Source organism: Gorilla gorilla, chromosome 2, assembly GCF_029281585.2.
Source record: "Gorilla gorilla gorilla isolate KB3781 chromosome 2, NHGRI_mGorGor1-v2.1_pri, whole genome shotgun sequence".
NCBI classification, from domain to species: Eukaryota; Metazoa; Chordata; class Mammalia; order Primates; family Hominidae; genus Gorilla; species Gorilla gorilla.
This window is the reverse complement of record NC_086017.1, coordinates 79,539,101-79,552,921: the sequence shown is the minus strand read 5'-3', so window position 1 is coordinate 79,552,921 and position 13,821 is coordinate 79,539,101.

The following is a 13,821-nucleotide window of genomic DNA, read 5'->3' as shown; positions in this document are numbered from 1 at the left end:
TAGAAGTGCCAACTTCCAGTAAATGAGAAAAACTAAAGTGAAAAAAAATCAGAATGAAACCTTGTACTATTCTATATTTATTTTAAAAATAAAAATACGGGCTGGGTGTGGTGGCTCACGCCTGTAATCCCAGCACTTTGAGAGGCTGAGACGGGTGAATCACTTGAGGTCAGGAGTTGGAGACCAGCCTGACCAATATGGTGAAACCCCATCTCTACTAAAAATACAAAAATGAACTGGGAGTGATGTGCCTATAATCCCAGCTACACGGAAGGCTGAGACAGGAGAACTGCTTGGACCCAGGAGGTGGAGGATGCAGTGAGCCAAGATCATACCACTGCACTCCAGCCTGGGCGACAGAGCAAGACTCCGTCTAAAATAAAATAAAATAAATAAAATAAAATAAAATAATAAAATAAAATAAAATAAAATAAATAACAAAAATATACGTACTATATATGCTCTCACAAAATCATGCATTAACTTTTTCTATTTTTATTTGTATTTTCTAAATTTGTCTTCAATGAACATATGCAAATTTTAAAAAGGTTTTAATTTTGTATGAGAGAAAAATTTTAAAATAGTGTATGCATAATGAATACTACACTAAATATCTAATCTAGTCATCATTCAGAACTAACAATGTCAACACTTTCTCATATTTGCTTTGGATTATTTGATGAAAATAAATAATGTATGTATTACTTCTCCATTATTCAAATATTACATGTTCATTACAGAAAAAAGGAATATATAGAAAATTAAGAAAAAAATTAAAAGAAAAAATCTACTTTAACCAAACCTTTCATAGGCAACTACTGTTTTCATCTTGACAAGTAACTCAACTTTTATCTATATATAATCCACATATTAAAAAATAAAAGCAAAAATTTAGTACTGTTTCATAACTTAGTTTTAAATTTTATTTTATGTTGAACATTTTTCTGCTTTGATAGTAAGCAAAAAATAAAATCCTTAAAATAAAAAAATGTGATTTTTAGCATCTAGATCCATACAGTCCAATATGATAGTCACTTGCCACATGTAGCTACTAAGCACTAGAAATGTGGCTTGTCTGAATTGAGATGTGCTGTGTCATATGCTCTGGATTTCAAAGACTTGATACCAAAAAAAAAATGCACAAATCTCATTAATAATTTTTGTACTGATTACATGATGAAAGATCATTTTAATATATTTTGTATTATAATATATTGGTACTATATTAATGCATATTAATATTATGATACATTAATATATAGTATTATTAAAATTATTGAAATTAATTTCATTCTGTCTGTTTCTCTGTTTCTTGTTACTTTGTTTAATGTAGCTGCTATAACACTGAAAATTATATATGGCCCCCCTTCTATTTCTCTTGGACAGTGTCCCGCTCATATACATTCATGGCACCTTCAGTTCTGATTCTTCTCTTCAGTTCCTCTTCAGCAGTAAAAAGTAACGTGGAAAGAATAACCCCATTTCCTGATTCCAGGTCTGCCTAGGTCACCTCCACCCTGAGGTGCAGTATGTGCATGTGTGGCTGACCTAGAAAACTCTGGGTCTGAAACCTTCCAAAGGGTCTAGCAAACGTACAGAAAGCTTTCCGGTGTCCTGAGCTCCTCACTTGTTTTCTCCTTAGAGGCTTTAAGCTCCCTGAGGATAAGACCTTGTCCAGCTTCCTTCCAGGACCCATAAAAATATGTCATACTTTTAAGGCCACCAATAGAGATTGGGTCAGTTCATCTTCAGAGTAAGTAAAGAGTTAAAAACACAGACTGAAAACTCCTCAAGGGGTTTTATTATTTCATTAGGCCTCACTTGAGGCCATAGCACACCAGAATCAATCCTTCCTGCTCAATGTCTCCACCAGGGCAGACAATATTAGTGTGAGACATGGAATATCAACTTACAGTTGTGTAACATATGGGGTCTTACTGCCTATTTCTGGCTACTCCCTCTGCCCAGGAGTGAAATTGAAGTGAAGGCTGTGTCAAAACCTGGGGAAGCCCAGAGCTCATGATCCCACCCTAGAGCACTATCAGGATTTATGCTTCCTGCAATTCACACTATTTCCTTTCCACGCCCAACAAACTTCCTAGGGTGCCCATGGGCAGGTGACAGCCAGCTAAACCTCCTTCCTGCAATGTGTCCTCGTTTCCCAGGAACCAGAGGCAAATACCCTGATGTTTGCTATGAAACGGGCTCTGGGGAGCAGACAGAAAGCTCCTGAGCCTGCTAGATCTTGATTAACATCCCTGCAGCTGCCAAGCCACTTACTCACTGTCTCCCTTAGACATAATAAAAATAAGCACTTCACACATGGACAGCCCTCACAATTACTGCACAGTGACTCCCAGGGTGAGATTGGTAGCAGAATTTCTGTCACTTCCCGGTGAATTAGGGGGAAAAAACTACATACAGCATGATTTTTTTTTATAAATCAGAATTTAATCCATTGAAAGCATTGTACTTTATCTTTTTTCAAAAAATACTAAGATGTCCTTACTTTTATGAAATAATTATCATAATAAGCAGCAGTTATGTGTGTTTCTTGTGTCTTTATTGACAGCCTCATGTCAGACCTCAAATATGGGTAGCATCATAAATTGTCCAAACACACAAATGTCTAGGAATCACTAATCCAAGCTTACCCTCAGGGGCAGCTTCTATAACTTAATGCAAAAAGGTCCTATAGGTTTTCTATGAAAAAGACATGACGTTGGATTTCCTTAACATTCCAAACTCTTGAAAATAGAAATTGCCCTTCCCTCCTCCCATCTTATTCCCACAGGCTGTCCAACAGTGCCAGGGACATAAAGGTTCTCAGCGCATACATGCGGACTTGTATAATGTAGTAATAACAATTGCTGGTGCTTTAGAACCGTATTTGATATATTAATTTGCCTCTAATTCTAATTTAACATTGTGCTGCAGATTCCAGAAAAGAGAGATTCAGAGTGCAGAAGGAATAACAATGCCTTTTATGTGTAACTTGTATCATAAGATATTCTGTACTAAAAATCCTGTATGTGTAAATAGCAAAATAAAGATACAAAGTCTAGAAATAACAAAACCCCTTGAGGAGTTTTCAGTCTGTGTTTTTAACTCCTTACTTACTATAAAGAGGAACTGACCCAATCTTTATTGGGAGCCTTAAAAGTATGACATATTTTTGTGGGTCCTGGAAGGAAGCTGGACAAGGTCTCATCCTCGGGGAGCTTAAAGCCTCTAAGGAGAAAACAAATATGAGCCCGGAAATATCACTCAAATGGGATATGTTTGATGTAGAGAGATGGGCTGGATTTGAATTCAGAAAACTCCCGGACAAAGTTATCTCATTTCTTTTTAAAGGGAGATTTCAAGTGAATATCTAACTAGTTACCAGAAGAAAATAGGAGGGAAAAAAAAAGACATTTTGAAGTGGGGTATGGATCTGTAAAAAACAGGGACTAAGGATTAGCAGAGGTTTCCATTCGTATCTCGCTCTCCTGATCGGGAACTTTCTAAGAGAACACAGAGTTATATTCAGATTTTAGTTTCAAAATCCTGAGTGAATGAAGAATCCTGCCCATATGTGGGTGGATACCTTTGTACAAACCTTCAGAACAAAAGGCGACTAGGGCAAGCCAGTTGGATAGGACTGTCCCTTGTAGTAACCATTATAACCATCACTTCTTTGCACTTGAGGAAAAGAAGCATGCGACCTAAAGCCAGGGAGAGCCACCAGCTTAATTCCCAAAAAAGCAGCATTGAGAAGAATTTCATTAGGCAAGATATGTTAAACAAACAAACAAACAAACAAACATTGCCCATATACTTAGATACATAAAAGTTAGGGAGTTTTTGTGGAAGTTAATCCCATTTTCCTGCATTCATGCTCTGTAATGATGATGTTTGGGAAATAATGGAATAATATTGACATAAGGTGACTTCTTAGACCTACCTAGTACCATCCATGAAAGACTTTGATGTCTCCTGGTTTCTATCAGAAATCTCCTGGAGTTTATTTAATTAGTTTGCTTTTTCTTATCAGAGTGATGGGCTAATGAGAAAAGAAGAAAAAATAATGGATTCAGCTATTTTCATATACGGGTTACATGAAAGCTCACGTTGTTGGTCTGAACGCTGTGGGGGAGAATTTTTTTTCAAACCAGAAGAATTGACACTACATTACAAAACTTCATGTTGTTTTGTTTTCATAGAAAAACTGACCTAGTAAATAAACCAGAAACAGTGAAAATGTAAACTGCTGGAGGTCGGGCAGTGGGAGGGAGTGAAGTTTGAAGAGTAGGATTTTTGCCAGCCAGTGTCTGCCAGTAGTACAGTGGTCTGGGTCTGAGTCCATGACTCTCCCACATTCTTGGCTTTGTGATGTTGGGCACAGAATTCTCTGGGCCCAACATGTAAGGGAATGAGCCAGGTGCTCTAATTCTAGAAGCTGTGTCCCTAATACTAAGCCAGACCACCTCTTTTTTCTTTTTTTAGATACAGGGTCTCATTCTGTTGCCCAGGCTGGAGTGCAGTGGTGATCACAGCTCACTGCAGCCTTGAACTCCTGGACTCAAGCCTCCTGAGTAGCTGGGACAACAGGCGTTCACCACCACAACTGGCTAATTATTTTGTTTTATTTTTTGTAGAGGCAGAGTCTTTCTAGGTTGCCGAGGCTAGTCTCAAACTCCTGGTTAAGTAATCCTCCCACCTTGGCCTCCCAAAATGCTGGGATTACAGGGTTGAGCCACCAAGCCCAGCCCAGCCCAGCACACCTCTTTTATGGAGAAGGAGTTTTTCTCTCATCCAGGCTGGAGTGCACTGGTGCAATCTCAGCTCACTACAACCTCCACAACCCAGGTTCAAGCAATTCTCATGCCTCAGCCTCCCGAGTAGCTGGGATTTCAGGAATGTGGCACCAGGCCTGGCTAATTTTTGTATTTTCAGTAGAAAGGGATTTTGCTATGTTGGCCAGCCTAGTCTTGAACTCCTGGCCTCAAAGGATCCGCTAGCCTCAGCCTCCCAAACGCTGGAACTGTAGGCATGACACACTGTGCCCAGCCCGGACCACCTCTTATATATCTGGGAATTTCTCAGTAGAGGCTGAAGTCATAGTTCTGGGAGCACATAGAGACTTTGGGGGTTTTTTTGTTTGTTTTCTTGATAGCTTTTACACACCCTTACTTTTCATTGAGGGATCCAGCTCTCACTATATCTTAGTCTGGGGCAGAATTTATAACCCGGGCCTCTGCCAATGAGCACTGGCCACAGTGATTAAGGGTGGGCACGTTTTCCAAGCTGGTTGGTCCAATGAATCCTAAGAGTTTTATGGGAATGTTAGGAAAACATCTTTCTTTTCCTTGAGATTTGGAACTGTTGTCACCGTCTTGCCATCACACGTAGGCGGAGAAGGAAAGTGATACACAAAAGACAATGTCACAGTGACAGACGGAAAAGAACTAGGTCCTGGTCACTTTGAACCCTGAATAAGCCTTGCTGAAAGGCAGACTGGTCTTGGGTCTTTTGAGTTGCATTATTCAATAACTTCCTTTTTGGCTTAAAATAGTTTGAGTTTCCCTTGATTCAAAGTAAAATGTACTCTAGCCAATAGAAAACACCATAGAATTAAAAAGAAAAAAAATCCTCATCTTTTTTCATGTGACCAATTTTTCAATTGGTGACTAGTAGAATCTTATAAAATTGTGACATTAACATGATATTGTGTCTGGAATTGGTGGGTTCTTGATCTCACTGACTTCAAGAGTGAAGCCACGGACCCTCACGGTGAGTGTTAACAGTTCTCAAAGATGGTGTGTCTGGAGTCTGTTCCTTCTGATGTTCAGACGTGTTCCGAGTTTCTTCCTTCTGGTGGGTTCACGGTCTCGCTGGCTTCAGAAGTGAAGCTGCAGCCCTTCGCGGTGAGCATTACAGCTATTAAGGCGGCACGTCTGGAGTTGTTCATTCCTCCTGTCCGGAGTGTGTTCACTCCTACCGGTGGGTTCGTGGTCTCACTGACCTCAGGACTGAAACTGCAGACCTTCACAGTGAGTGTTACAGCTCATAAAGACAGTGCAGACCCCAAAAGTAAACAGCAGCAAGATTTATTGCAAAAAGCAAAAAAACAAGGATTCTACAATGTGAAAGCGGACCTAAGCAGGTTGCTGCTGCTGGCTCGGGCAGCCTGCTTTTATTCCCTTATCTGACTCCCCCACACCCACCCACATCCTGCTGATTGGCCCATTTTACAGAGAGCTGATTGGTCCGTTTTGACAGGGTGCTGATTGGTGCGTTTACAATCCCTGAGCTAGACACAGAGTGCTGATTAGTGTATTTACAATCTCCTGCTGGACATAAAAGTTCTCCAAGTCCCCACCCTACTCCAGAGCCCAGCTGGCTTCGCCTGGTGGATCGCACCCCAGAGCCGTGGGCGGAGCTGCCCACCAGTCCCACGGTGCTGCGCGGCTGCACTCCTCAGCCCTTGGGCGATTCATGGCACCGGGCACCGCGGAGCAGCAGGCGCCGCCTGTCAGGAAGGCTCGCCCGGCGGGGAGGCGGCTGAGGCCCGATGAGAATTCGAGAGCCTCGCGGGCGGGCTGGCAGTACTGGAGGACCTGGCGCCCCCTCCACAGCTGCCGGGCCAGGTGCTAAGCCCCTCACTGCCGGGGATTGCGGCACTGGCCAGCTGCTCCGAGTGCTGGGCCCGCTGAGCCCATGCCCACCCGGAACTTGCGCTGGCCCGTGAGCGCCCTGAGCAGCCCCGGTTCCCGCCTGCGCCTCTCCCTCCACACCTCCCCGTAAGCAGAGTGAGCCAGCTCCAGCCTCAGCCAGCCCAGGGAGGGGCTCCCACAGTGCAGCGGCGGGCTGAAGGGCTCCTCAAGCCTGGCCAGAGCGGACACCGAGGCCTGGGAGGTGCTGAGAGCTAGTGAGGGCCGCCAGCACGTTGTCACCTCTCAATATTGTCAAGCGCAAACACGAAAAGATCTCTAGGAGAATAGCTCATGACAACAAAAACACAATAAAAGGACATCCGCCAAATCACAAGCCCATTATTGCCTTTATCTCGTTGCTGCTTTGAGATATAACTTTAATATTTTCTCTCTGAGGACTGGATATTTTTTTCACCATGGCCAATGCTTGTTAACTTCATGAAGTCAATACAGTTACAATTTCCCCCTTGCAGTAGATCTTAAATAGTGCAATCTGTCCTGAGTGAGGCTATCCGTAATCTGGAGTTGTTCATTTGCTGAGTGTGGCTTGTGAGTATCCTGACCAAGACACATTTTCACAATCACAGATCTGTATAAAAATACACTTGCAGGGCTACATTGTAACTTTCATGGGCCCTAGACACTTTTGCCTTCATGAGCTCCTTCCTCCATAAAAAAAATTAAAGATTATATTTCATCACTACTCTGGTGTTAAGACAAATATAATCCAAGCTGGATTATACTGATTTTGTAATCTGATTTTAAAAGGAATTATAACATTTTCAGGGGCTCCTAAATGTGTCCTGGGTCATAGGCACTGTGTGCACTGTGCATAAGGGCATGTCTGTCCTGTATATTTACCAAGGCAGCTTAATCAAGGCAATTTAGATTTAACAGAGTCCCAAAGCCTGGGGTTTAAAACTTGTAAGTGGCCCCTCTGCGCCTTTCGCACTCTCACCATTCAACAGGAAGTTTCTCTCTTCTTGGTGTAATGACAGAACTGGATTCCACACGCCAGCTCCCACACTTTCCAGCTGTGTGAACCACACTTTTCTTAGCCCCAGTGTCTCAAGTGTAAAATGGAGGTAACACAGCTGCTGTCTTCACAGAGTTGCGAGCTTGGAAGACAGAATGCACCAAAGACCCTAACATGGTGTCTGGTCCATAAGATTTATTTAATCATAATACTAATAATGCCATGGCCTTTTGGATCATTCCACACAGAAGCAACATGGCATGGTGGCTGGGAGTGTGGGCTTTGGAGTCAGATTGCCTAGGTTTGAATCTGGTCTCTGCCCCTAACGTACAGAGTGACTTTAGGGAAATAACTTCATCGCTATCAGCGTGTTATCTCCTCTTTCAAGAGGGGACAATAATATCTCTCCAGATGGCTCCTCTAAGGGTAAGAGATAAGGTACCTACAGTGCCTGGCACTTAATAAGTGGGAGATAATACTGGTATTTGTTTTATGTTTTTTATATTATGTAAAAACCACTTGCAGTTTCCCCACTTATTTAAGTGTGTTAAAAAAAACTTTTAAAAACAATAATTGCAAACTTAAGGAAAAGTTGCCAGAACAGTATGAAAATGCCCTGAATCTCTTTCTCTTGGATTCCCTAATTGTTAAGGTGTTGCACTGACTCCATCTCCCATGCTCTCTATAAGTATTCATTATCATTTTTCTGAATCTTTTTGAGAGCAAGCTAGACATTATGTTCCATCATTCCTAAGCATTCCAGTGTCTGTTTCCAGGAAACAAGGACGTGGTCTTACAAAACCAGCATCCAATCCTCCCAATTGGCACAACACAGATCCAATGCACAGATCCCTTTCAAATTTTGCCAGCTTTTCCTTTCTTGTCCAGGGATATGTTTTGCATTTAGTAGTTATCATGCCATTTTGAACTTCTCTAATCTGGAACAGTCCCTCTGTCTTTCCCGTGTGTACTTTACACTTTTAAAGAGGAGGGGCTTTTCATTCTGGAGAGTGACCTTCCCTCTGGGTTCACCAGTGTTTCCTCATGATCAAATGCTGGTCATATATTCTCAGCAGGAACACCCAGAAATGATGCTGTGCTCTTCTCTGCACATCACAAAGGGAGGTGTGTGATGTTGCTTTGTCTCCTCACTGATGATGCTAACCTTGAAAGCCTGGTCAAATTACTGTCTACTGTTTTGCCACCTTACCTTCACCAATTTTCTCTTTGTAATTGATTAGTATTTTATAGGGGAGATTTTTGGTAATTACACCCAAATTCCATTTCTTATCAGATCTCCACTTACCAGCATGAACAACCATTGATGAATCCCACCTGAACCTACCATCTCTATTTCACCATTTGTTATTTATCTATATATGTTAGTACAGAATCATGAATTCTTATTTTATTTAATGGGTAATACTTTACTGTCTTATTTATTTTGATGTTCAAAATCTTCTCTAATTGGCAACTGGGGGCTGCTTCAAGCTAGCTATTTCATATTGTAATGCATTATTCGTGAGCATTTCCTTACATTCTGACACAAAACGATGTTTCACATTCATATTGCACTTTGCCTGCCCCAACCCTGGAACTAGCCATTTCTCCGAGAAGTACTTGGTGAGTAGATGGTATTTAGAAACCAAGATCTGAGTGTTCAATGTGCTTGTAGCTACTGGGCTGTCATTGTTTCTTGGCTCTTGCAATAGACAGAGTTTGAAAATATTTGTATGTATTGACATACATACATAAACAGATATTTGTAAGTACTGTGTTCCTCTGCATATAGATTTTATAAAACCATGAGTTTATACTGTCATCTACGATTCCGACCCAACACTACTGGGATTTTTCTAGCCTTCTTCTTTCCACATTTGTAATTGTCTTCTCTGGCATTGAGAAACTTGGCTCTCAGTACCCCTAATACAGTACTTATAAAATTGTTCACCTGCCATGCTGAATTTAAACCAGGAAGGAAAAAAAGAAATGGAAAACAAAAAGAAAGAGAAAGAAAAGTGGAAAGGGCAGGGATTTCCATTTTATTTAAAAATAAATGTTGAGTCAGACTTCTTAATTTAAACTGAATAAATCCTAATGCTCTGTGTGAAACTTTGGGGTAATTCTATCATACCCATTTTGAAGTTCTGCCTTGGAAATGTCTAAGTAAGAGAGGCATTCTTCACAAATACAAGTAATTATCTCAAGCAATGAAGTGAAAGAAAAAGCTGATTCATGTCAGCCTATGTAGGAAAGACATTTTCATCACTGTATATGCAATCAGTTTCATATTATTCAGGAATTACTTTGAGAAAATCTGATTAATTTAAACACAGATAAACCTAATATGCACAAGAGTACACTGAAGGCTCATTGAAGATGTTTTTTCAGTTAAGAGAATTTCTTTGATTTCTGAGAAGAGTCTCAACATCTTTAATTGCTATAGTTTTTGGTCTTACATACATTCACTGTAGGTGTTACAAAAATTTATTGGGGCTGGACATGGTGACTCATGCCTGTAATCCCAGCGCTTTGAGAGGCTGAGGCAGGAAGATAACTTGAGGTCAGGAGCTCAATACCACCTGACCAACATGGTGAAACCCCGTCTCTACAAAAAGTACAAAAATTAGCTGGGTATGGTGGCACGTGCCTGTAGTTCTAGCTACTTAGGAGGCTGAGGTAGGAGAATCACTTGAACACAGGAGGCTGAGGTTGCAGTGAGCAGAAATCATGCCACTGCACTCCAGCAGGGGTGACAGAGTGAGACTCCATCTCAAACAAACAAACAAACAAACAAAAACCATTAAATATTAGCACAATGATGTAATGTTACTAAATCACTCAGAATTGGGTTGTATTGAAATGTCGACCTCAAGGTGACTTCCTTTCCATGAAGTTTCCTCTTGCCTTAGTGGAATTCAGGACTTGGTGGCACAGTTGTACAGATTGGGCATTATACATTTTCAGGGAAACATTGTGCATAGAAACTTTCATACTTTCTAATGTAAATGGTCCCCTCAACCTCAGGAGATGTGCAGAGCTCAACCTGTGCAGCTTCACACAATGACCTTGACACTGACCGTTATTCTGTCCTCTCAATGCCTTTGATAACTGTTGCACATGTCTTGCCTGTGTGTATGTCTTGCCTGTGGTGGTCCCATCTTGGGCCAATGCTGTGATTCAGGTGTGTCTGGTCCAAGCTTAGACACTTTGTAGGACAGGCATAACCAAAACCTATTTACACAGCAACTGAGAAACATTCTGCCAGGAAACAGCCTTAAGTGGAGGAGAAGCAAATAACATGATTCTCAAGGGAGGGCTTGGGTCTTGCTTTGAAATGAACTATCTGTAACCTTAAGCCAGTAACTTTTTCTAACCTAACATTAAGAACATAAAAGTTTTATGATATAAAATAATATATACTTATTAAAATATTCAGAAAACACAGACATTTTAAGAAATATGTATTCAAGCAAACCTATTACCCAGAAAGAATCACTGCTAACATTTTGGCATGTAGTCATCCAGGCTATTCTATTCATGTATATGTACATTTGTACATTTGAGTGTCAGGGAATACATGGAGTAATTACAAATGGGATCACTTTATGTCTGTGTGTGTGTATGTATGTGTGCATATATATATGTGTGTGTATATATATATATATAGTTTTTAGGTCTTTTGCACCTTTTAGAATTAATACTACTTGGACATCTTGCATAACAATGCTACATACTGTTTCATAGCCTAATATTTTCACCTAAAATACTTTATCTTTCCATATTGATACAAATATTTCCATGATAATTTTTAATCGCTTTGTAGTATTTCATTATGGACGTTAGCCTTAATTTATTTAACCAATTCCATTCAATGGACTTTAAAAATGTCAGTGTTATAAATAAACAATGGTATAGACATCATTCTGCATAAGATATAAATATGTCATTAGATTTAATTTATAAATTATATGTTTAATGTACAATATAGCATGATAATAATATACATATTATATATAATGATGTTTATCTTTTTTTTGAATTTTTTTTATTATACTTTAAGTTTTAGGGTACCATTGTTCTTATAGTTATCTATAACAGTGAAAATTTTTAAACAACTTATATGATTATATAATATAAAATATAACATTTATTTCTGCTCTCATATTTTCTTCTGTACTCAGTCCTAGAAGTAGGACTGCTGGATCAATAGCCCTACATTCTGCTATTCTAGTGGGCTTTCAGTGAATGTTTTCTGAGGATGTTAGGCCTTCAGAATAATAGGCTTTCCAAGGAGCAGAATTATCACATTGCAAACATGATCTGTGCTTCATTAACAAAGAAAGCCACGTGATAAAAAAGAGGAAAATCATTTTGGAGAAAACAGAAGAGTGATGTCTAATATCAAGCTTATAAAAATCTCTAGAAGATGGCCAGGCACGGTGGCTCATGCCTGTAATTCCAGCACTTTGGGAGGCCTAGGCAGGCGGATCACGAGGTCAGGAGATAGAGACCATCCAGGCTAATACGGTGAAACCCTGTCTCTACTAAAAATACAAAAATTAGCCGGGCGTGCTGGCAGGTGCCTGTAGTCCCAGCTACTCGGGAGGCTGAGGCAGGAGAATGGCGTGAACCTGGGAGGCGGAGCTTACAGTGAGCCAAGATCATGCCACTGTACTACAGCCTGGGCAACACAGCGAGACTCCGTCTCAAAAAATAAATAAATAAAAATAAATAAAAAATAAAAAATCCTCTAGAAGATAAGCTTCTGAAAGTAGAGAAAAAAATAGCTACTGGTTTTGTTTAAATCTATACATTTTATAGAATCAGTAGTCTTCCATGTAGGTTTAACTACATATATGGAATAAAATATCAAGATTTAGCTGTGTTTTTGTTCAAAGAGCATGTTTCATTGTAATGTAAAACTCCAGACAAACCAACTGTAAAAAGATATTTTTAATACAAAAAGAAAAATTTGAAGAAAAAAACTGACTGGAAATTAGATGATATTAAAAAATCACTGTTAAATGTTTTCAAGTGTGAATAACAATATTGTGGTTACATGAAGAAAAAAAGAGTCATTATCTGTTAGAAACACATGCCGAAATGGTACGACACCTGGGATTTATCTTAAAATAATTCAGCAGGGTGGTAGGGAGACTTAGGGGAAAAGGCATAAAAATGAAACAGAAAGAGCTGTGCATTCTTAATTGTTGAATTGGATAACGGAACATAAGTGTTCATCACACTATTCTCTCTACTATTCTGTATGTTCAAAATTTTTCAAAATAAAAATTTGAAAAGGCTGATGTAAACCCCAGAAAGACAGGATTTCCACCTGTCTTGCTCACTCTCCTGCCAACCACAATAAAGAAATATTTGTCGTTTGGAAGTGTTAGAAATATGTTATTCTGTGTTACGTTGTTTTTATCTTAGTTGCTTGTTAGGCAAAAGTTTTAGGTATTCAAACCTCCTGGCAATTATAGCACAAGAGGGAGATCCTCATTGGTGAAGTGTTCAAACACAGACAAGAAGACTAGTTGGGTGTTTATGTGAGATTAATGGATTAGGTAAAGATTTGACAGGTTAATGTTCTCTGTCAACTCCAGGGATCTGTTTAACTTAACGTTAGGAAATGTTTCTCTATCTAGATTTATATTTATGTTTTAGCATTCTGAATAGAGCTGAATGGAAAAAATAAAAATTTTTCTCAAGTTGGGAGTCACCTTCCTTTTGCCCTGGATTTTTTTTTTCTTTAGGTTCCACTGTCTGTTTAGATCTGTGAATGCAATCATGGATAATCCCAGAAACTCAACGTATTACTCCAAGTAATCAGATTTAAGTGAAAGTCAAGGTAAGCACCAAAAGAGTAGGAATCCCAATGTTGGGATAGGATTTCTCAGGTGTCATGGACAGCTTGTTTAGGATTTAAGGCAGTCAGCTGTACCATCAGCAACGGAAACAGATGGATCTCTTGCTGTTATACTGAACTTCCTTCTATGCCCATCATTCCATAGCCTCTGCTAACTCATACCTTTGCTTTCCTCATTACCCCAAATTCTTTATGGCCTTTCTCTGGACATCTTTGTGTTTCTGTTCCTAAAAGTAACTAGCAACACCATCTCTGTATCTTACTATTTCATATCA